The following is a 24063-nucleotide window of genomic DNA, read 5'->3' as shown; positions in this document are numbered from 1 at the left end:
ACGGTGCTGTGGCTGACATCCTTGTCTATGTCGGATATGAGGATGAGGAACAAGATGGAAGCGAGTACTCTGCCTTGTGGAATAGAGCTTTTCACCGTAGCTGCCTCGGACTTTACTCTGTTGACGACTACTCTCTGTGTTCTGTTAGTGAGGAAATTATAGATCCATCGACCTACTTTTCCTGTTATTCCTTTAGCACGCATTTTGTGCGCTATTACGCCATGGTCACACTTGTCGAAGGCTTTTGCAAAGTCTGTATATATTACATCTGCATTCTTTTTGTCTTCTAGTGCATTTAGGACCTTGTCGTAGTGATCCAATAATTGAGACAGACAGGAACGACCTGTTCTAAACCCATGTTGCCCTGGGTTGTGTAACTGATGGATTTCCAGAAGGGTGGTGATCTTGCTTCATAGGACCCTTTCAAAGATTTTTATGATATGGGATGTTAGTGCTATCGGTCTATAGTTCTTTGCTGTTGCTTTACTGCCCCCTTTGTGGAGTGGGGCTATGTCTGTTGTTTTTAGTAACTGTGGGAAGACCCCCGTGTCCATGCTCCCTCTCCATAGGATGGAAAAGGTTCGTGATAGGGGCTTCTTGCAGTTCTTGATGAACACGGAGTTCCATGAGTCTGGCCCTGGGGCAGAGTGCATGGGCATGTCATTTATCGACTGTTCGAAGTCATTTGGCGTCAGGATAACATCGGATAGGCTTGTAGCTCTCTCATAAAAAATTCATTTTGATCTTCGACTCTCAGTCTGGTTAGCGGCTTGCTAAAAACTGAGTCATACTGGGACTTGAGTAGCTCACTCATTTCCTTGCTGTCATCTGTGTAGGACCCATCTTGTTTAAGTAGGGGCCCAATACTGGACGTTGTTCTCAACTTTGATTTGGCATAGGAGAAGAAATACTTTGGGTTTCTTGCGATTTCATTTATGGCTTTTAGTTCTTCCCGCGATTCCTGACTCCTATAAGATTCCTTTAGCATGAGTTCGATGCTTGCTATTTCTCTGACCAGTGTCTCCCTACGCATTTCAGATATATTGACCTCTTTTAGCCGCTCTGTTATTCTTTTCCGTCGCCTGTAAAGGGAGCGCCTGTCTCTTTCTATTTTACATCTACTCCTCCTTTTTCTTAGAGGAATAAGCCTTGTGCATACATCGAGTGTCACCAAGTTAATCTGTTCTAGGCATAAGTTGGGGTCTGTGTTGCTTAGTATATCTTCCCAGATTATATCGGCTAGGACTTGGTTTACTTGGTCCCACTTTATGTTTTTGTTATTGAAGTTGAATTTGGTGAATGCTCCCTCGTGACTAGTCTCATTATGTCGGTCTGGGGCTCCACGCATACATGTCTGACCCTCAGTTATGTTGTGATCTGAGCATATTGTTTTTGATATGGTGACATTTCTTATCAGATCATCATTGTTAGTGAAGATGAGGTCTAGTGTATTCTCCAGTCTAGTAGGAATTGCTGGGATGTTGCATCCGGAGGCTTGTAGACTACCACAATGACTAGGTTTTGGTTCTCGACCTTTACTGCTAAAACTTCCACTACATCATTTGAGGCATTAAGCAGTTCTCTGCAAACAAGTGACTCTGCAATGTACAGGCCAACCCCTAACCCCCCCCCCTTTTGCCTGTTCACTCTGTCACATCTGTATAGGTTGTAACCTGGGATCCATATTTCGTTGTCCAATTGATCCTTTATGTGGGTCTCAGTGAAAGCCGCGAACATTGCCTTTGCCTCTGCAAGCAGTCCACGGATGAAAGGTATTTTGTTGTTTGTTGCTGGCTTTAGACCCTGTATATTTGCAAAGAAGAATGTTATCGGACTGGTGGTATTGTTGGTACTGGGCGGGGATTTTTTTTCCGGCGTTAGTATCTGTATCTGTTGGTTTGGAGTGGAGGCCATCGACTGTGGTTCCACTCCAGGAATGACTGGATTTGGTTTACGATTTCTGCCATTTCCTGCCAGTTTTTTTTTCCTTCCTGGCACTAAAAAACCTCTCCCTCTTGAGTGGCTGTGGCTACCCAGGTTTTCCCATGGCCTGGATGTTTTGTATCTTTTTGTCCCCTTTAGATGGTGTGCCTGGCAATTTAAGTTATAGCACAGTCTTTCCTGTACTGAAGAGGTACACATTTCAGGGTGAAAAAGCTTACAGGAAGGGAGTTTGCATTTTCCTGTTGTCATATGGGCATGGCATTTTCTAGGGTGGTCATAGTTGCACGTCCCGTCTGTTTTTCCAGATTTCCCATGTCTGCAGATACCAAGTGCATAGTATGTGCACAGGCTTGGTTTCCGTTTGCCTTTGGTTTCTGTGACTGTATTCCCTGTTGGTGCATGTTTACCTGTCTTACTTCTATCCTCCCTAGCACCAACAATGGAGCTCCCACCAGTTGTTTTTGGTAATATATCCTCACTATTGCTAGTGGAGTCCTCTTGTTTGCTATTTCCTGTGGTATTTCTAGTTTCCAATATTGGTTTTATCTTATCTTTGACTACACTTGTTTCCCTACTATGGCTCCTGTCCCCTATGAGGTCATTTATATGTATTCCTGGTGATGTTTTGTTCATCCTGGTGATGTTTTGTTCATCCTGGTGATGTTTTGTTCATCCTGGTGATGTTTTGTTCATCCTGGTGATTTTTGTTCATCCTGGTGATGTTTTGTTCATCCTGGTGATGTTTTGTCCATCCTGGTGATGTTTTGTTCATCCTGGTGATGTTCATCCTGGTGATGTTTTGTTCATCCTGGTGATGTTCATCCTGGTGATGTTTTGTTCATATTGGTGATGTTTTGTTCAGGAAAGAGGACAAGTGTCTCCTGACACTGGTATTGTTCAGGTGACGACCCGTCAGATTGTACCGCCTTCCGCTCACAACGGAAAAACCTGGGATCGAACCCAAGACGAGTGGAAACTTTGAGCGAATTTCGTTACACCTCTTGTCAGGCTTATACCTGTTGCTCCAGTTCACTAGCAGTAAATAGGTACTCTATAATAGTCTCCTTACACCTGTTGCTCCAGTTCACCTAGTAGTAAGTAGGTATCTGGGTGTTAGTAGACTTGTGTGGGTCGCATCCTGTGGGCAGAATTTACCTAATTTGCGCGAAATGCTCTGCATAACAAAGGGCTTTCTATATAGTATGACAGTGATGTCAGCTATGGTCTGTATAAGTTGTATCATGTACTTGTAGGACTAATAATATTAATATTGTTATATCTAACCCCTTACTTGCCTCCCTACACCTGCTGAAGGAATCAAAGAAAATGGAAAAGTTATAGTAAGCTAGTTAAAGAGGGTAACTAGCATAAATAGCACTAATTTATAAGATAAGATAAGATTTCGTTCGGATTTTTAACCCCGGAGGATTAGCCACCCAGGATAACCCAAGAAAGTCAGTGCGTCATCGAGGACTGTCTAACTTATTTCCATTGGGGTCCTTAATCTTGTCCCCCAGGATGCGACCCACACCAGTCGACTAACACCTAAGCGTAACCCCAGAAAGCTCTGGCAACAACTAAAACAGTTGGGTTATAGCCATAAGCCAGTAGATAGGTCTAACATAGTACTCACTATCGATAATGAGGTATGCCATGAAACATCTAAGGTGGCAAATTGCTTTAATTCCTACTACACATCTGTTGCATCAACACTAGTAAGTAAACTACCAGCTGCATCAAATACCTTTAACACAGACTCTGATAAGTTTCAAACATGCTATACCAATAAAGGGGTAACCCCAAACAGTTGTCAACTAGTAAGTGTATCTCATGACTTTATTCAAAAAGAACTAAGCAGGTTAAACCCAACTAAGAGCACAGGCCCTGATAACATCCCGTCTAAGTTCCTAAAAGATGGTGCTTCTGAACTGTCAATCCCTATTGCTCACATAATAAATTTATCAATCACCACTAATACCGTACCGGAGGGGTTCAAGGAGGCCAGAGTTACTCCTATCTTCAAGAAAAATAGTAGGTCTGATGTAAGCAACTATAGGCCTGTTAGTATACTCAGTATAATATCTAAAATTCTGGAGAGGGCGGTGTATTCTCAAGTAGTTAAGTACCTTAATGACAACAGCATTCTCCATAGCTATCAATCGGGCTTTAGAAGATCCTACTCAACCGACACCTCCCTTATTAATCTGATGGATTACCTGAGAACTGAAATGTCAAAGGGGAACCTCATAGGTATGGTAACCTTAGACCTGCAAAAGGCCTTCGATACTGTCAACCACAATATATTATGTAAGAAACTTCAAGCTATCGGTATAGGTTCTGTAGACTGGTTTAAGTCCTACCTTAGCAACAGGAGACAAATAGTCAAAATCAACAAAACGGAATCAGAACCCCTGCCGATAACATGTGGAGTTCCCCAAGGTAGTATTCTGGGTCCCTTATTATTCTTATGTTATGTCAATGACATGCCTATCAGTGTCAAAGTGCAAACTCCTACTGTATGCAGATGACAGTGCTCTGTTAGTGACAGGTAAAGACCCACAAGATATTGCTAATGTTTTAACACTGGAACTGGAGTCCTGCAGCAAATGGTTAGTAGACAACAAACTATCAAACTATCATTACACCTAGGGAAAACTGAAGCCATTCTCTTTGGCACGAAACATAAACTGAGAAGGGTAAATAATTTTAATGTTCAGTGTAATGGGGAGCCCATCACTTTGGTTTCATCAGTAAAATATTTGGGAATCCCCTTTGACCCATGCATGTCAGGAGAATAAGATAAGATAAGATTTCATTCGGATTTTTAACCCCGGAGGGTTAGCCACCCAGGATAACCCAAGAAAGTCAGTGCGTCATCGAGGACTGTCTAACTTATTTCCATTGGGGTCCTTAATCTTGTCCCCCAGGATGCGACCCACACCAGTCGACTAACACCCAGGTACCTATTTGCTGCTAGGTGAACAGGACAACAGGTGTAAGGAAACGTGTCGAAATGTTTCCACCCGCCGGGAATCGAACCCGGGCCCTCCGTGTGTGAAGCGGAAGCTTTAGCCACCAGGCCACCGGGCCAGTGTAGTAAAGAAAGCGAATGCCAGACTGAAGTTCCTGTATAGACAAGCACAGTGTCTACCTACTGAGGCTCGCAGGACCCTATGTCTAGCCCTTATACAATGCCATATGGATTACGCTTGCTCTTCATGGTACTCTGCCTTGACAAAAAAACTGAAAGATAGACTGCAAATCACCCAGAACAAAATCGTAAGATTCATTCTGGGGCTGGGACCAAGAGAACATGTAGGCCAGGATGAATTACAGCAGTTGGATATGCTGAATGTTGAAGACAGAGTAAAACAACTGAAGCTAAATCATGTTTATAAAATTGCTCACAAACAGTGTCCAGAATATCTTGCTGTCAATTTTGTCAAGGTTGGGAACCAAAGCAATCATAGTACTAGGGGGAGAGAGCACAACTTTGAAGTACCCACAGTAAATGGTCAGGCTTCAAACGCCTTTTATTATATAGCAATAAAGGGGTGGAACAGACTACCTGCACATGCCAAAGCCAGTCATAGCATAAACCAGTTCAAGAAGAGTGCCAAAAGGTGTCTGATGAATGTAGCTACAGAAAGGGAGGGGAATGATTTTCTATTTTTTAGCTAACATACGTGTAAATTTTACCTTATTCCTCGTAATGACCCTCGTATTGTAGATAGTCTTAATGACCCTCATGTAGTAGATAGTCTTTTTAGTATGATAATAAGATGTTATCTTCTTTGTAGAATAATAAGAAAATATTATAACCTTTATATTATAATAATAAGGTAAAAGGACCCCAATGGAAATAAGTCACTCTGTCTGACTTTTTTGAACAGTAGATTTGTCCTGCTCATGGGGATCCTTCTGGTCACCTCAGCTAGTGTATCCATCATTGCTTTGTTGGTTTCATTATACTCTTGTCATGGCCTCTTGCTATTTAGTGGAGGGTTGTACATCACTGCTATAACCACCTTGGCACGCCCAGTCTTAATTGTGCCTATATTACAACCCAGGATTCCAAATGACCTGTTATCCTGGTTGTAAAGGGAGCAAAATAAACAGCAGAAAAGTTTTGACTTATATTATCCTTCACCAATTTAGAACAGCAGTATGTACACTATATACACTATGTACAGTGACAGGTATTAGTGCACTCCACGGTAAGCAAGGCAGAATAGAAGCCACTAGAGAGCAGACCGTGCTTCAACCAGCTCTAGAATGGGAATGACAAGGGCAGACAGGAGAGTGGTACCCACACATTACCTCTGCGATTGCCAAAACCATCTTCTTGTTGGCTGGAACCTGGTTACTGGTTGAACGACGGGGCCCCATCGTCAACCCTCAGTTACCTGGTTCGCTGGTTGGGAGAGATAGCCTGTGAATGAGGGTGTGTACATTCGCCGAATAAAGGTTACGTACTCTTTGAATGCCACACCCCCACCCCGAGAAGGCTCAGGATTAGGCTGCCACCGCCCAGTGGTAACCGTGCCGCCATGGCACAAAATAATGGGATCGCCTTTCCTCTCAACAATCCAACTCTTAGATAGAGCTCAGCTTTTCTCGTGACAAAAAGCCAAACCCTAAACTCAGAGCGAGACAGCAGACAGTCGGGCTAGCTTAGATCCAAGATACAGGCAGACGGTAGCCCGCATCCCCTCACTAAAAAAAAGCCCACACCAGGGGATAAAAAAAATAGAGCTTGGAAGGGGTTACCACAAGTAACCTAACACATCCTAACATAATAGTATACAATTATAAATAATATTAGATTCTAGATAAGGAGTCTGCCAACATATTTCCTTTGCCAGCAATATGTACAATTTTCAAAAAATAGGGTTGCAGTCTTAATGTCCAACGCATGAGCCTTGTGTTGTGGTTCTTCATGGCTTGGAGATACACTAGAGGATTGTGTTCACTGTAGGCAGTGACCACCTGCGATGTCTGGCCCACATAAACATCGAAATGCTCCAAAGCGCGAGGGCTTCTTTTTCAATGGTAGAGTAAGCCCTCTGATGAGGCTGGAATTTTGGCTGAAAAATGGGCTACAGGCTGCAACTCCTCGTTCCCGTTTTGCAATAGTACTGCCACAACCCCAGACTCACAAGCATCAACCTGTAATGAAAAAGGTTTGGAGAAGTCTGGAGACAAAAGAATGGGTGTAGTACACAATCTTTTTGCTTTATCAAAAGCACTTTGACATTCTGGGGTCCAATTAAAGGGAACTTTGTGACTGGTAAGAGGAAAGAGGGGCTACAATATCTGAGAAATTCTTACAGAATCTTCTGTAAAATCCTATCATGCCTAGGAAACGTTGAAGAGATTTTCTATCATGAGGAACTGGATAATCTTTAATGGCAAGAGCTTAGCAAGTTTAGGAGCAACTTTACCACTACCTACTTCATGGCCTAGAAAAGTGACAGTGGCCTGGCCAAAGGAAGACTTAGATAAATTAACAGTTAAATGGGAACTCTGAAAGGTCTCAAAAAGAGCCTTAAGTCTAAATAGGTGTTGATCCCAAGTATCAGACACCACAACAATATCATCCAGGTACGCTGCCGTGCCTTCAAGTCCTTTAATAGCCTGATGGATAAGTTTCTGGAATGAAGAGGGGGAGTTTTTCATTCCGAAGGGGGTAACTGTATATTGATAATGACCTCTTGGAATTACGAAGGCAGAGATTTCCTTCGCCTTATCCGTCAAAGGTACCTGATAGTAACCTTTAAGGAGATCTAACTTGGACACAAAAGTAGCCTTACCCACGAAGTCGATTACGTCATCCAGACGAAGAAGAGGGTAAGCATCTGTGATTGTGACCTCATTTACCTTACGGTAGTCTGTACACATACGAAACCCTTCATCAACTTTTTTAACAAGGATGCACGGTGAAGCCCATGGACTAGATGACTCCTCCACTAACCCATGCTCTAACAGAAATTCTACATCCTGCTGAAGTAGCCTCTGCTTTTCAGGATTAGCTCTGTAGGGGTAGAGTTTAATAGGTTTAGAGTTTCCCACATCTACATCATGATAACCTAACGTACATTTTTTTCGGCACATCCGAAAAAATATTAGGATATGACTGTAGAAGCTCAGTTAAACTTGTTGCTTGCGTTTCAGATAGTCCCTCCATTAAAGGGCTAGGATCCTTGAGGAGGACAGAGTTTGAAAGTTTAGCATTAATTTCAGAAATAGAGTGCAAAGAGTCAGAGTCGCCCTCAGAGGAAGAGGGCAGAGTCAATACTGGGACTTTATCTGGTGTATGAAAAGATTTTAATTGATTAATGTGGTAAGTTTTAGTTTTTGAGGTCTTATCAATGGGAGCTACCACATAATTTACATCAGATAATTTACTTACAATCTGCATAGGTCCCGTAAATCTAGCTTTCAAGGTGTGGCCAGGTATAGGTTCCTGCACCAACACCTTGTCTCCTGGATGGAAGGAGCGGAATTGTGCACTTCTGTCATACCTCTGTTTCATCTTATTTTGAGCTGTCTTTAGGTTAGCCTTGGCTAACTGATGTGCCACCTGCAACCTTGAAGACGGGTTGTAAAGTGTTGAGCTAACGTCTTCTCCCATCCATCCTTCTTTGAGCACCCGAAGAGGACCTCGTACATTGTGCCCAAAGATCAGCTCAAACGGACTATACCCGGTAGACTCTTGCACCGTTTCTCGCACTGAGAACAGCAACAAAGGTAGTAATTCATCCCAGTCTGTAGGAAAATGCATGCAAAAAGTTCTCATCATGGCTTTTAACGTCTGATGGAATCTTTCCAAGGCGCCTTAGGACTGAGGATGATAGGCAGTGGATAAGTTGTGGATTATCCCTAACCTAGTTAATGCTTCCCTAAATGCTTTGGCAGTGAAGTTAGTACCTTGATCACTTTGAATAGTTTTAGGAATGCCAAAACAAGAAATAAATTTTGTTAAAGCTTTGAGAATGGCTTTAGTATTAATACTGTGCATGGGAATTGCTTCAGGATATCTAGTTACACTATCCATAATGGTAAATAATTAATGATTTCCCGCTTTGACCTAGGTAGTGGACCTACACAATCTATAATTAAATCTGCAAAAGGTTCTCCATCAGCAGGTATAGGTTGGAGAGGTGCAGGTTTAATGGAATGTCCAGGTTTCCCCACTTGCTGACATTCTCGGCAACACCGGATATGATTCTTCACATCCTGCTTTAATTTTGGCCAATAAAATTCTTTTGTGATTCTATATAAGGTTTTAGTAATTCCTAAGTGACCTCCTAATGAAGTATTATGAGCTATATTCAATATTTGAGGTCTAAACTTTGTTGGAACTACTAACCTGTCAGACAATTGCCGGCCCTCTATCTCCTTACCAGTCTCAATGCAGATCAAATAATCGTTTTTAACTTCATACTTGACCGGATGATCCAAAGAGGATTTACCCATGGCTGCCTGAAAAGCGAAATTGAAAGAAGGGTTCTTTCGTTGTTCCTCCCGGAAGGACAATCCCTCGGGCATGGAAACAGATATCTGGCAATCCTGCAACCTGGGAATAGGAAGGCTTGATCGGGGTCTGTTCACTTGATTTACGAGGCTCCGGCCGGTGTGCCTCGCAAAACAACGTGGCTATTCCGAGATCAGAGTCGTCCAAGGATAGGTCAACATTCTCGCCAGACAACCCTTGGGATGTTGCCCGAGTTATGGCCGACACCAGAGAAGAATTAATCATTATGGGTTCAGGACACACAATAGCAATAATAATATGCCATCTTTCATGGGGAATCCTTCGGATACACCCACAGTCAAGTACCCAGTGTAATATTTGCACTGTACATAAATTTTATGCAAAGGGACAGAATATATAGCTCCTCCAAATGCTTCCAATAAAACAGAGGATTTCAAGGAAGTGTTCTTTGAAAGGGGTAACATTCCCTCTCTTATAAGTGAGCAATATGCTCCAGTACCTCTAAAGGTTTTGACTTCAGTTGTTTCGGAGTTTTCCTGAAGGGAAATAAGACTTACAATAATAAAGGGCTATCCCTTTTTCTACTTCTCTAGGGGACATGTTACTAGGGATATTAGAGATTTTCCCAATGGGTTGGGGTTTGTGGGGGCAGTTGGGATGGATGTGACCTACTTGGTTACAGAGGAAGCAGACGACAGGCTTGCCCTTTACTCCCTGCTGACGTTGCAACTGGTGTCGCTCTGGCTGGTGTCTCTCTGGATACTGTTGTCGAGATGCACCATGTTGAGTAGTTTGTCTCTCACCAGGTGGGCCATAAGTTGAGAAGCGTGGCTCACCAGGTGACTTAGTTGGCTGACGTAGACGTTCTTCCTCCGGCTGGCACTTCATTCTCCAAGGTTGACGATCTCTGCTCATGCCAGGCTGTTGAAAAGAGAGACGGGACCGCTCGGACAAGGAGCGGTTAGTTTCAAGCGTATCAGCCAAAAGGCTGCCTCCAATGCAGTAGTTAAGTCACGATCCTGCAGAAAGACTCGAACCTCTGGTCCCACAGACTCCAGCAGGTTGTCAATCAGAATAAGCTGAACCAGATCCTCAAAGCTTGCAACACCACTTGCTTTATACCAGCTGGTAAAAGCTTTGGTCTGCTGTCGCACAAAATCAACCCGGGATTGACCAAGCTGTCGCCTGTCTAATTTAAACAACTTTGTATATTTAGCTGGGATACATGTGTATGCTCCCAAAACTGTGGTCTTCACTACTTTATAATCAGAAAATTCAGTGTCATTTAACACTGACGTAAATTCCTGTGCCTTACCAAACAATGCTGTGTGAACCAGCTATGCCCAATGCTGTTCCCGCCACCTCAAGGCTCGAGCCTGATTTTCGAAGCTTTCGAAAAATTGTTCTGGTTCGGCCTCATTGAAGCAGGGAACAAGCTGTACTGCTTTCTGTAAACTAAAGTCATTTACAGAACGCGAAAACTGCCTCCTTTCTTTTTCCCTATCAAATTCTTCTTTTGCAAATGCTCTCTGTTCCCTAGTCTGCTCAAGATTGATTTTTGCCAGCTCAAGTGCCAACGCCGCTGATTCACCTCGAGACAACCCTGCTGCACTATACTGACGATTTTGCTATGTTGATATATCATCTTCCTCCTGCGAGAACATAGTTTTTTTCCCAGCTCCCGTAGAGGGAGGAGTCTGATGTGCCATCTCTTCTTCTCGAAGTTTGTCAGTAATCAGTGAACGCAGTTGCGCAGCTGTGAGAGTGCGTTCGTAATTAATGCCAATGGAACGAGCAATTTGCCAGCAACGCTGTAGGAACAATTTAGGTAGGTTAAACAAAGTATATGCCGACACCAGACGTCTGACTCGTCTAGGTGGCATACCACAATGTGGTCACAACCTGTCAGTGGTCACCTGCTGTCCTACCTGCCTAAGCTCTTGGGAGTTTGCGTGGGCTGTTACCAAGCACCATGGCTTGTTGTAGTGTTTTAGAATCTCAGGTTCAAGTGTTGAAGAAGGAGATTTTACTTCTTCAGGAGGAAAATAGGAGGCTGAAGCTTCGCATAGATGAGTTTGGGAGCGAGTGTGAGAAGGATTTAGCTGGTAAGGAAAGAATGGTCGCCAGCAGTGATAGTGGCAGCCGCTCTAAGTGGCAAGTGGTTCACAGTTCAGGAAGAAAGAAGATGAGGAGAGTTAATAGAGAAGATGTGAAGGTAGGAAATCGATTCTCTGTTCTCCAAGACGAGTGTACTTCAGTGGTTAGTGAGGTTGAAGGTACCACTGATTTCCCTGCTAATCAAGGTAAGAATATTTTAATAGTAGGCGATTCTCAGGTAAGATATATGGGCTGTAAGATATATGGGCAGAGACAGAAAGGTCAAACAGAGAGTATGTCTTCCTGGAGCTAGTGTTGGTGACATAGTCAGCAGGTTGGATAATATTATGGCAGGTAATGGGATCAAGCTCATTATCTGTCTTAGTGCTGGGGGTAATGACATTGGGAAGGGCAGGAGAGAGGAGCTGCTGGATAAGTACAGGTCAGCCATAAAAGTAGTTAGGTCTAAGGGAGGGATTCCAGTCATATGTAGCATCTTGCCTGGATAGGGAGTGGGCAATGAATGGATATCTAGGGCAACTGGTATAAATTGCTGGCTAGACAGGTACTGCAAGGAACTTGCAGTCCCATTCATTGATAACTGGGACCTATTCTTTGACAAACGTGATATGTATGCAAGGGATGGGATTCATCTCTCTGGGGATGGAGTGGTTGCATTAGCCAATTCAACTGAGAGGGTAATTGATGACTTGTCTAGGAATTTTAACTGATAGATTATAGAGGTATGGGTGTTTGTGGGAAACAATCAGGCTGCAGCATTAGGGTTAAAAACAGCAGTTATTACCGGGATACCTCAGGGATATGTTTAAAAGACAATATTCAAAATAAAGTTGCTAGTAATGGCAAATCAATAGATAACAGAGATAGTAGAGGGCAACGAGTGACTAGCTCCCTTAAAGTTTACTATACAAATAGTAGGAGTCTAAGAAATAAGATAGATGAGCTAAGATTACTTGCAAGTGTAGGTAATATAGATATTATTTGTGTAACAGAGACCTGGTTCAACCTGAAAGATAGAGAAATGCCTTCTGAATGCAACATACAGGGTTATAAACTATTCCACACTGACAGGGTCAACAGGAAGGGTGGTGGGGTGGCGATGTTTGTCAGAGAAAATTTAAAATGTTGTCTTAGACATGATATAAGATTAGAAACATCGAACACAGAATCTGTTAGGCTACAGTTTCTCGAGGGACGTGACAAATTAATTTTGGGTGTGATTTATAGGCCCCCAAACCTTGATAGGGAGTGCAGTAAGCTGTTATGGGACGAAATTCATAAGGCATCTAGATATGAAAATGTTGTTATAATGGGAGATTTTAACTTTAGACAAATTGATTGGAACAATATGACAGGAAATCTTGAGTCTAGTGACTTTCTTGATACGGTTCAGAATTGCTTTTTAGAACAGGTTGTGACAGAACCAACTAGAGGAAACAATCTGCTTGACTTGGTTCTTGCCAACAAAGATTCACTAATTAATAATCTTGAATTAATAATCTTAGTTTTAATATATCATGGAATTACCCAGATAACTGCAATCAAATCTCTGTCCCAGATTTTCGCTTGGTCGACTTCATGGGACTGAAAAATTACCTGGGTGGGCTAAATTGGGATGTCCTGACAATGGGTCAGGTAGGTAATCTTGGTTGCCAATATGAGGTTTTTCAGAGATTAGTTCTAGCTGCCCAGACAAATTTTGTTCCGAGTAGGGAAATTAGATCTAACAGAAATGATCCCAAATGGATGAACAATAGATTAAAACATCTCATTGGTCAAAAGAGAGGCATATATAGGCGTATCAAAAGAGGGGATGTGCAGTTAAGAAATCAATATATTCAATTAAAGAGAGAAATAAAGAAAGGAATAAGAAAAGCAAAAAGGGATTATGAGGCGAAGGTCACAAGGGATTCAAAGATTAACCCTAAAGGATTCTTTCAGGTATACAGAAGTAAGATTAGGGACAAGATTGGCCCACTTAAGAGTAACTCTGGTCAGATCACTGACAGTGATAAGGATGTGTGTGAAATCTAAATACCTACTTCCTCTCAGTTTTCACCCAGGAAAATACTAGCGATATTCCTGAACTAATAGATTATGTAGAACAGGATGATAATAAACTATGTACGACTGCGGTAACTAGTGACATGGTCCTCAGACAAATAGAGAAACTAAAACCTAACAAATCCCCAGGACCTGATGAACTGTTTGCAAGGGTGTTAAAGGAAAGTAAAGAGGAACTTAGCATACCTTTGGCTAATCTTTTTAACATATCACTACAAGCTGGCATAGTGCAGGATAAGTGGAAAATGGCAAATGTAATACCTATTTACAAGGCAGGTGACAGGTCCTTGGCTTCGAACTATAGACCAATAAGCCTTACCTCCACAGTAGGAAAATTTATGGAATCAATAATTGCCGAAGCAATTCGTAGCCATCTTGACAGGCACAGATTGATTAATGAATCTCAACACGGTTTTACAAAGGGGCGTTCCTGTCTTGTGAATTTACTAACTTTTTTCACTAAGGCGTTTGAGGAGGTAGATCGTGGTAATGAATATGATATTGTGTATATGGACTTCAGTAAGGCTTTCGATAGAGTTCCACACCAGAGGCTATTGAGGAAACTAAGGCACACTGAATAGGAGGAGAAATTTTTTCCTGGGTAGAGACATGGCTGACAGATAGACAGCAGAGAGTTTGCATAAATGGGAAGAAATCAGAATGGGGGCACGCCACAAGCGGTGTTCCTCAGGGGTCAGTGTTGGCCCCGTTGTTGTTCACAATTTACATAAACGACATAGATGAGGGAATAAATAGCGACATAAGCAAATTTGCTGATGACACCAAAATAGGCCGTCCAATTCATTCTAATGAGGACACTAGAGCACTCCAGGATGATTTGAATAGACTGATGCAATGGTCGGAGAAGTGGCAGATGCAGTTTAATATTGACAAATGCAAAGTTCTAAATGTTGGACAGGTAAATAACCATGCCACATATAAACTAAATAATGTAGATCTTAATACTTCTGATTGCGAAAAGGATTTAGGAGTTCTGGTTAGCAGTAATTTAAAACCAAGACAACAGTGCATTAGTGTTCGCAATAAAGCTAACAGAATTCTTGGCTTCATATCTAAAAGTATAAATAATAGAAGTCCTCAGGTTGTTCTTCAACTCTATATATCCTTGGTTAGGCCTCATTTAGACTATGCTGCTCAGTTCTGGTCACCGTATTACAGAATGGATATAAATGCTCTGGAAAACGTACAGAGGAGGATGACAAAGATGATCCCATGTATCAGAAATCTTCCCTATGAGGATAGACTGAGGGCCCTGAATCTGCACTCTCTCGAAAGGCGTAGAATTAGGGGGGATATGATCGAGGTGTATAAATGGAAAACAGGAATAAATAAAGGGGATGTAAATAGCGTGCTGAAAATTTCCAGCCAAGACAGGACTCGCAGCAATGGTTTCAAGTTGGAAAAATTTAGATTCAGAAAGGATATAGGAAATCAATGGTTTGGTAATAGAGTTGTGGATGAGTGGAACAAACTCCCGGGTACAGTTATTGAGGCTAAAACGTTGTGTAGTTTTAAAAATAGGTTAGATAAATACATGAGTTGGTGTGGGAGGGTGAGTTGGACCTGACTAGCTTGTGCTGCTGGGTCTGGTGCAGTGCTCCATCCTTGAGTGGAGATGATCAGACTGGGTGGGTCATTGGGCTATTCCGGGGGGGATGGGTCATTGGTCTAATCCGGGGGGGGGACATGGACCTGCTCCACATGGGTCAGTAGGCCTGTTGCAGTGTTCCTTCTTTCTTATGTTCTTGCAAGTTATTTGCTATGCACAGTACGATTGCAGAATACCCCTACGTAACACGTTATTTGCAAAACACGCTTAGCTATGCACAGTACGATTGCAGAATACGCATACAAGGTGGATACGCAATAGCAAAGCTGACTGCAAAAATCTTCACACCGAACAGGCTAGTAGCAACTGACATGCAAAGTTTGTAAAGCAATGCCAGACAGCAAGCTACACACTGTTCTACAAGATTGACCGTAGCGAAGCGAGCACACCAAACAAGCTAGTAGCGTGCTGTTGAACGATCACACAATAGCAAGGCTGACCATAGCAAAGCAACTGACACGCAAAATTTGTAAAGCGTAGGCAAAGCTAATGCAATGCCAGACAGCAAGCTACACAATGTTCCTGCTTCCAACTTCACCCTAGGCTCAACCCTTTCTCTAAATCCAGCTCCAGCTCTCGGACAGGCTACCCATATTACAACCCAGGATTCTAAATGGCCTGTTATCCTGGGTGTTAAGGGAGCAAAATAAACACAGCAGAAAAGTTTTGACTTATATTATTCTTCACCAATTTAGAACAGCAGTATGTACACTATATACACTATGTACAGTGATAGGTATTAGTGCACTCCACGGTAAGCAAGGCAGAATAGAAGCCACTAGAGAGCAGACCGTGCTTCAACCAGCTCTAGAATGGGAATGACAAGGGCAGACAGGAGAGTGGTACCCACATAACCTCTGCGATTGCCAAAACCATCTTCTTATTGGCTGGAACCTGGGTACTGGTTGAACGACGGGGCCCCATCGTCAACCCTCAGTTACCTGGTTCGCTGGTTGGGGGAGATAGCCTGTGAATGAGGGTGTGTACATGCGCTGAATAAAGGTTACATACTCTTTGCATGCCACAGCCTACTATGCAGTCATCTACTACTCCTCTATCCATTCCTCTCATCTCAAAATTCCACTGGTTCCTTTTGAGCAATGCTACCTCTGTTTCCTCTTTCTTCAGAATCTGATAGCCACTCAGGAAAATCATGTCTGTTATCATTACCATAAGCTTTGTTTCTGAGCACTGTAATATCTAGGGATGCCTCTATGATTCTTTCGTGCCATTCCTCACTCTTATTTTTTATTTTTTTTTTTTATATTTTATTTGAAACATTATAAATTACAAGGTGGTATACAATATTAAATAACACCACAATACAGGATCTGGACAAGATTACTAAGAATCACATCGCAAGTGCAAGAGAAAATTTTTTGAAAACCCGATACAAAAGAGGCATGTGTAACAAACACGCAAAATACATACACACCATTCACTGACACACATTATACAAAATGATAAAATATCTGACACATACACACAAAACTGTTGGAGGGGGGACCGCCCCCCCATGAAAACCCATCTATAAATACATCCACATCATTCACACACGTATTGATCACAGCAGTGATCAAACATTGATTTATGTAACTTTATATATACATGCAACTGTTTATGAGATTGTATTTAAGAACAAATTCTGGTAATTATCCGAAAACATTACTCCATAACAAAAATAAGCATTACACAAATTACATAAGTGTATAAAGCATCAACAACTGCAAGATTTTTACAGCGTACGTTGCATCAGCAACGAAACTTAATACCATTACAAAAGTGATGGAAAACAAACTATATAAAAACAAATATAAAAACCATCTAAGAGGAAATAAATTCCCTACAAAATTACAATAAATACTACGAAAATACATACCAGAAAAATTATCTTTGCAAAAACTGGTAGACTAACATGGACAGTGACTTCTATAACTCCCTTTTAATCACAAGGCACTAATTTATACAAATCTTTGGCTTATCAAAACCTTTCACACAAAACTTACATGTCAACACAGCACCACGCAGTACATACCTTCCCGACGCTCACATTCCCTCGCAAAAGCTTTACCTCATACACTCCCCCTCCGAAAAACTAATGTCAACCCGCTTATAAAGGAAACCAGTCCTTTACGTATAATTAGCTCGCCAAATGCCAAATGAATGAGGCCATTGACCGTAATTTTGCAGTAGGTCTCCGGAAAACGTGCCCTCCACTGTCCCCCATAAATAAGTTTGTTCCTGCAAACCGTTCTATATATGCCCGCTGCAACTGCCCTAATTCTAATTCTCTCCCCCCCGTGTCCCTCATCCCCCAGGAAATATACAGCAAATCCGCCACTACATACATAATCGCCCTTTTCACTTCTCTGGAGACCCCGCGTACTTCTAATGTTAAGGCTCGCAGGGTCTCTACATTACCCCCACCCATCAACCTAAAAACCTTCGCTAACCACACCCTCACCTCCCTCAACTCTTCACAGAAATAAACCGCATGAAAAGCTGTTTCCTGTTCTCCACAGTGATCGCAGGTCTGTTCCCTCACCAATCCCATTGAACACAAAACAGCTTTCGATGCTAATATCCCCATCATAAATCTATATACAAACTCCCGTACTCTCGGCATTAACTTAAGCTTTCGAAAGTCATTCCATATCATACCCCAATCATACAAGGGATAAATTGATACCCCCTGTATGATTTCCAGCCTCCTGCTCATCGTCACCAAACGCCCCACCCTAAGTTTTTCCACCTCCCTAATCAATAACAATAACCTCAGCATATCCTCGCATTCAATTAATTCTTTTCTGCTCCACCATCTCCGCACATCCTCCATCACTTTCCCCACTCTAACCCCTCTTTACCCCCCTGCCCTAACGAACCTCTGTTTCACATAAAGGGCCTTCACGCTAAAAGGCCTACTCCTCCACTGCGTATATTCGTCATCACCACCACCTTGCTTACCCATGCCCTCCCGAAACCCCAAACATAACGTAATGCCCTCCTCTGAATCTTATGTACGTCTTGAGTCCGCAGTGGATACACCACAGCCATACTCCACACTTTACTATAAACTAATGAATTTACGATTATCGCCCGCTTTTGTAAGGTGACGTCCCCCGCCCGTAAACTTAGCCTTTTTACTGCCCTCTCCACCACCACCTCCGAATTCACCTGCCTAGCCTCCCACGCATCTGTCATGTATATAACTCCACAAATTTTTAGCCTAACCACCACTTAACACCCAAACTCCAACCCCAAGACCCCCCCACTCAGGAACCCACCTCCAGCAAACTTGATTTTGCTCTGTTCACCCGCATTCTAGATGCCCTCCCGAAAAGCTCCAACACACTTTCCACCGTATGCAATCCCTCCACTCCGGCTGTCAGAACAGTGGTATCGTCCACATACCCCACCACATCTACACACCCATCCTTCTCCCCATTTAAAATCCCCCTCCCCTCAACGAGCCCATAAAATGGATGCTGCATACATGCAAACAATATTTGAGACAGGGGACACCCCTGTCTCAAACCCCTCTCCATCTGTACAGACCTTCCCAACCTGCCATTAATTTGTACCTGCACCATTGTAGATGAATACATTGTATCAACCCACCTCACCACTCCCATGCCAAAACCGAGATGCAACAAACTAGCCCTCAGAAAGTTTCTATCCACACAGTCGTACGCTTTTTTACAATCAATACCCAAAAGCCCTCCCCTGTTGCAACCCTCCAAAAAATCCCTAATGTGGCCATGCCCATCTCTCATACTTCTGCCTGGAATACCCATCTGCCCCTTATGAATAACCCAACCTAACACCTTCTTCATCCAATTGCCCAGTATCTTTGCGAAAATCTTGTAGTCGGCACACATTAGCAAAATAGCTCTGTACGCACTCAATACTCTTCCCTCTTGCTTTTTGCATACTAATATGACTACAACCGTTCGCTGAGTCTATCCTAACTGTCCCTCCCGTCGCATACAATTCATGACCCTCACCAGACAGTACTTAATGTGCTCTCATTGAATTCTATAAAAATCATTTGAAATCCCATCTATACCCGGCGCCTTGCCAGTGCTCATGTTGAACACAGCCTCCTCAACTAATCTCACCTCCCATTTCCATGCCCTCCTCTCCACATGACCCTAAACCTCTCCCCCCACACCTCCATAGCATCGCCCTCCTCCCCCTTCCCCCACTTCCTTTGGAGCCAGAAATCAGCATAATTGCTCATACCTTCTGTAGTATTCAGTACCTGTCCCTTATGATATCCACCCATATCCTCACTTACTTCCAAGTTGAAAATAGTCGAATCCTTCTGCCTTACCCTAAAACCTCGCAAAACACTTCCCGAAGGTTTATCCCCCCACAGCACAGCCTCCATTCCCACCCTTACACCTATCGCATCAAATCTACCATTATGTAACTCTGCCAACCTGTCCTTGAGTTGCACCATGTTTCCGTACTGCCGCCCCCCCTTCCTCATAACACCCATTTAGCTGATATTCCAAATAATTTTGCAACCCATACCTCCACCCTGTCTCTTCCCTTCCCTTCCTTTTATAAAAACCTGCAATGCCCGGCTTAGCGTGCCTTTCCCACCATTCTAAGACACACGGCTCCACCTCTCTAGAATCCCGAAAAGTTTGCCACCATTCCCCAAACACCATACTCACCTTCTCACTCCTCACGAGTCTTGCATTTAATTTCCAAAAACCCGATTGTATCCTAACCATACCCTCCCAATCAAGATCTGCCATAACTGCCCTATGATCAGAAAACCCCACATCAAAAGTCCTGACTCCCAACACGTGTACAGCTTCCGTTGCATAGATCCTATCTAATCTTGCAGCATAATCCCATCTGACAAACGTATACTCAACCCGCCAACCACCCCTCCCCACAACATCCAAAACCCTCACGTCTCCAAACACATTGCGTAACATGCCCAACATACGCCCCGCCCCCCTCGGTTCCACATCCCCACCCCGAATAACAAAATTCCAATCTCCCCCTATGACAGTGACTAAAGGTAAACCCCTTAAATAGTACATCAAAAAATCCCTCACAACGTTCTCCTTGACTCGTGCGTTGCCATCCCCCGGCATATATACTCCTATAAAACAAACCCTCGTTGCACCCCACTCCCCCTCCACCCTCACGACCCTCCCTCCCCCCTCCTTCCACCCCACAATACGCAATGGACTGGTTTCCTTTACAGCCACAGCAACCCCACCTTTCAACCTCAAAGAGCCACTCACATACAACTTATATCCTTTCAAAGACAACTCACAACCAAACTTATAATTGTGCTCCTGAATGAAACATATATCTACATTAAATCTCTTTAAAAACCATTCCACCCATACTCTTTTAACCTCGGCTCTCAGGCCATTAACATTGATCATTAAAACCTTGAATTATGACAGTAAAGGCGGCTTGCCCCGCCGCCTTGGAATGGCACCCGCGTGACCTGGCTGCTGACTAGAGCCCCGTTTGTCACCCTGTCTGTCCAGTCCCCCAACCCCCCCCCCCTTGTCCTTTGAACCTTTCAGTACTTCAGTACCGCTACACCCACTCTCCGGGAGGTCCAACCTGGGCTTCCAAGACTTCTTCCCAGGTCTCTGCCCGGGCATTAAGACGTCATCCATATCAGACGTCCCAGCTGTTCTCTTGCGTGAACCTCCATCTCCACATGTAACTTCCTCTTCCGTGCACACTGTGTACCTCAGCCACTACCGTGTGCTTCTTCCCCTCATTGCACACGGTCTTCCCATGTCCCGATGAGTCTGTAGTCTCCTCCAATGAGCGTCCACGCTGCTCATCATCCAGACTCCCCTCCACCTCACTCAGGAAGGTATTCAAAACCTCATCCAGCATTCCATCCTATTGCATTACAGGCTCACCGTCATTGCTCGTCGTCGTTGTCTGCTCAGGCCCCGTCCCCACAGGTAACGTAGCACATGAGTCCATCTCCACCTCTGCTTTATCCACTTCCTCACTCCAACTGCACGATGCCTGCCTTTCGGCCGCATCTGTCTCCGACACCACAGGACCCAACTGCTGATCCACCGGTGTTGGCATCTGTTCCCTCTGTCCTGGTTTCCTATGGCATTGGGCTGCCATATGGTCAAATGATCCGCACAGCCTACATGTCCTTCTCTGTCTCGCATAGTATATGTATACCTGCATTCGGAACTCTTCCAATAAAACATACAAAGGTATTGATTGCCGTAACGTCATCTTCAGATTGAAGGATCCCTCGGACAGTCCCACATAAGGCCCATCCTTCCACACTCCCAATTCCGTCGCATGAATCTTGCCATAACGACGGAATACCGCTACCACATCATACTCTGTAGCTTCAAAGGGCACATTCCTGACTTATACGTATGTCACATAGCTGGATACATCATGTAGACATACCTCCACTGCTGTATTCACGGCCATCCTCTTCTCTTGGTACGTGTCAACTATGCTTGAGTAAAATCCAGCATTTATGAATTTGAAGAAAATCCTCTTAACTCCACACCATAAAGCTCTTCATTGGGTATCCCATACACATCACGAATAATCGTAGGGAGTAGCACCTGCATTGTAGAACTGCTTAGGGTATCACGTACCAGTTCCACACAGACAGTATTCACACGTCGACCATGTCTATCTGCCATTTTGATTGCTCAAAACAGGAAAACTGCGCAGAAAATCAACTGAATCAGGAGCGTCTGTGCAGCACGTCCACATGGCCCGGAAGCGATGAGGACAATGACTTATTTTTTATTCCATCTGCGTTGGCGTGCCATACATTCAGCTTCTTTGATTCCTGGTCTTTATCCATGGGTCAGAGAGTATGAAGGATTGGTGCAGATTCGGGTATGGAAGGGGGATGTTGTGAGAGGTATGTATATGAATATATATAAATATATATATATATATATATATATATATATATATATATATATATATATATATATATATATATATATATATATATATATATATATATATAATGTCGTGCCGAATATGTAAAACTGGTCAATTAGCAAGAACTCATTTAAAATTAAGTCCTTTCTAAAATTTTCTCTTATACGTTTAAAGATATATATATTTCATTAATATTGATGTAAACATTTATAATTTTGCAGCAAAAGGAACTTGGAAAACTTAACTAACCTTATTATAACAAGTGCAATTTATTTTAGCCTAACCCAACTAAATATAATTTAGATTTGCTTACAATAATTTAATACTAAACAAACACAGTGAAATATATTTTTTTCGTTAGGTTCAGAATGATTTTGGCGAAATTACTGCATACACAAATTTTCGCTTGTCCTATATGGCAAGATGAGCGTTGCTATTTAAGCCAAGATCGCAAGTTCTGACTATTCGGCACGACATATATATATATATATATATATATATATATATGTGTGTGTGTGTGTGTTAGTATATTCATATACATACGTAAATACATTGAGGCTCTGGATTATGTTAGTTCCAATTTGCCAATTTTATTGAAGAAAATTATATTAGCTTCTAATATGTTAAATGATCAATTTCATATCTTCTGTATTTGAGGTAAACCTCTGGTGTTTTGAGGTACAGGATTATGCAACAGAGCTAACCTTCATGAAGAGCCATTAGCGATTACTTCTGGATGCTATGTGAGAACTACATTCTTGGAGGAATCTTGTGTGTCGGTTTTACTGCTGCCACTGATGTTTGAGGTGTGAATTATTGTACTAAAAACAAGGTAACAAGAGATAAAGCTGTTTGTATAAAGGGAGATGTGTTATATAAAGTACAAATGAAGAAGACTAATGTGTGACGACCTTTTTTTGCATAGGTTTGTTATGGCTGAACTCAGGTATCAACTACCAATTTTCCTCATATTCCACCAGCTGGTTATGTCAGTCAAGACAACATTCACCGGCTTCATTTTTGTTGTGGAACAATGCCGGTCAATGACTCAGGTTGTGGTCATTCTGCTTGGCAGGAGTTGAAGCTCAGGGATTCACCTGACACAAAGGACACTTCTTCCTCTTTCTGTTTCCTGCCTAATTGTTACCAGAAATTGTCCTCATCGCTCTCGGGCCGTGTGGACGTGCTGCGCAAAAGCTCCTGCTTTCTCTATTGCGCAACTTCCTATTTTCACCAAGATGGCTGCCAGTTACCGCAGGAGGAGCAACACCGTGTGTGTTGACCTTGTTAAAGGAACAATTTATCCGACGAATGCCTCTGTTTTATTACCAACGATTATACGGGACACGTTTGGCATTGACAATGATGAACTACATGGAATAGCACTTAATGGTTCTTCAAGAATCTTCATAAAGTTCTGCACAGTGGAGGCGTATGAAAGGACGGTGACTCAGTACCAGGAGAAGAGCATCGCCGTATCATCTGGACTGGAGGTACGCCTGCGGGATGCCTCAAAATACTACACCTGGGTGAGGATCTGCAACGTTCCTTTTGAAGCAGATGATGTGGATATCAGAGAGACTTTTCAACGATATGGTGAGGTGCATGCTATAACTTTAGGCCGATGGACGGATGGAATCTATGCAGGGCTGCCTGCAGGATCTTACACCGTCAAGATGACTTTGAGAAGACCTATTCCCTCGTATGTTGTCCTGGAGGATTTTAGGACACAGCTGTATGTGACCTACGCGGGACAATGCAAGACGTGTCGCCTGTGTGGCGCATTTGACCACATGGCGGCTGGGTGTGGTAAGGCAGCAGCGCCGCGGCCTTGGGAACTGCAAGTAACCACAGAGTCTCTGGTGGCACCTCTGCCGAA

Source organism: Cherax quadricarinatus, chromosome 85 (assembly GCF_038502225.1).
Source record: "Cherax quadricarinatus isolate ZL_2023a chromosome 85, ASM3850222v1, whole genome shotgun sequence".
Classification (NCBI taxonomy): domain Eukaryota; kingdom Metazoa; phylum Arthropoda; class Malacostraca; order Decapoda; family Parastacidae; genus Cherax; species Cherax quadricarinatus.
This window is presented reverse-complemented; position numbering follows the sequence as displayed.